The following is a 1,623-nucleotide window of genomic DNA, read 5'->3' as shown; positions in this document are numbered from 1 at the left end:
TAATTAGAAAATCTCGGATTATCTTTAATACGTCGAAATCGGCGTATTAAAGTTAATACCGGTATCAAAATGAAGGATAATACCGCTTGGTGCTTATTGAAATCGAGGATAATGCGAGATTCTCGTATTATCCTCGTTGGAGCTTACCGCCATGAGTGTGAGAAAAAGATGACTGTGAGAAAAAAAATCTCGCAAAACTCTTATAAAGTGCAAAAAGCGCAATAATTTTCCAATATATTTATCAGCACTATCTCAATACTCTCCATTGCTTCAAGCCCATTTGAAGCGTCATGTTCGATTGGATCCCGCAAATGACAGTTCGATTGGTGACCTGTCAGTGTCTTCGCCAGACTTTAAAGGTAGCCTCACACTTCGGGTCCGCCGATTTTTTTCCCCATGCATTTTTACATACACTCTGAGAAAAATCTATACTAAATAGATTTAAAGTTACGCTAATGAGCTATTTGCCTGGTTGACCCCAAATTCGTTTAGGTTCGCACTATACTGCGTTAGTATAACTTTGATATATTGGGACATAGTATAAGATAGGTTTAATCATCTTTAGTTTCATCTTATTCGGCTGGAAAATTAGATGGATTCTGCACTGAAAAGCTGTTTTGTTTTGCTCAATTAAAATGTTGAAGTGAAAATATGTTGTTAAGTATAAGCTTTATTTAGCGTTTACATTGTATCCATACATAACATAAAACACCTATTTGTTCTGGAACATAGTGCCATGGTACATTCGCTTTCTAAGAATCATTCGGAACAATTTCTCTGATTCGATGGTACTGCGGAACTGCCAGCTCTTGCGGGTAATAATCCAGACCACCATCACCAACTGCTCCAATGCCAGAAGTGTCATATTCGTTTGGTACTGATAATTTAAATAGAGAATAAAATCGTAAACCTTTCTCCTGCGATGTGTAATGTAAGTAACTTACCACGTACGCTTCGGAAACTATGTACCCGAGTCCAGGTACTCTTTCAGATGGTTCACTTTTTAGAATGCCTTCAACAAATAATTTTGCTTGAGCAGTACATTACCGCTGCTGATTACAATTAGTCCCCATCTGGGACATTCGACATTCTGTATATTATTTCTTGTTGGTTTCCGGAGGCGACATTTAACATCTCCCAGCATTCCCTATATAGAACAATATGTGAGGTGTTTATTAGTATGATTTGATCAGTTGCATTTTAATGCAGAGCTTACCTTTTACCATCGAGCATGGATATTTTGATAAATACTTTTTGAAAAAAAATTTAATTATTTAAGGCTGTTTTAGTAGCAATGGAAGCAAACTGTCAAACCCAGATATGCTAAAGAAAATAAATTCATGTAAATCTGTGTTAGTCTAATTTCAATGCTGTGAAAGTATACACTTTATACTAAGCTATGTATAAATCATATTAATCATAAAAAAGATTAGATTTTATACTATAGATGATTTTTTACATTTCTGAGTGTATGCGATGTTTTCGGGATTTGGGCACGGAAAATAAAAATCCCGGCCCCATTTAAAATGCACGGGGACCAAAATCCGGAGGAAAATTTTCCCGAGGTGTAAGGTATAGCCTTACGATGGAATTTACGAATTGACCATTTTTACGGATGTTCTG

The 1,623-nt window shown here is 36.0% G+C and overlaps 1 long non-coding RNA gene across 1 annotated transcript; it reads right to left on the bottom strand.

The window, feature by feature from the left end:
- Positions 1-664: 664 nt before the first annotated feature.
- Positions 665-1,353, bottom strand: LOC134215459 (uncharacterized). The gene is made up of 3 exons (XR_009980173.1): positions 1,217-1,353; positions 945-1,147; positions 665-877 (listed from the first exon to the last, which is right to left on the bottom strand). It is a non-coding gene; the product is annotated as an uncharacterized LOC134215459 (long non-coding RNA).
- Positions 1,354-1,623: the final 270 nt, after the last annotated feature.

Source organism: Armigeres subalbatus, chromosome 2 (genome assembly GCF_024139115.2).
Source record: "Armigeres subalbatus isolate Guangzhou_Male chromosome 2, GZ_Asu_2, whole genome shotgun sequence".
NCBI lineage: Eukaryota > Metazoa > Arthropoda > Insecta > Diptera > Culicidae > Armigeres > Armigeres subalbatus.
Note: the sequence above shows the minus strand (reverse complement) of the source record. Positions and strands in the feature narration are given on the sequence as shown.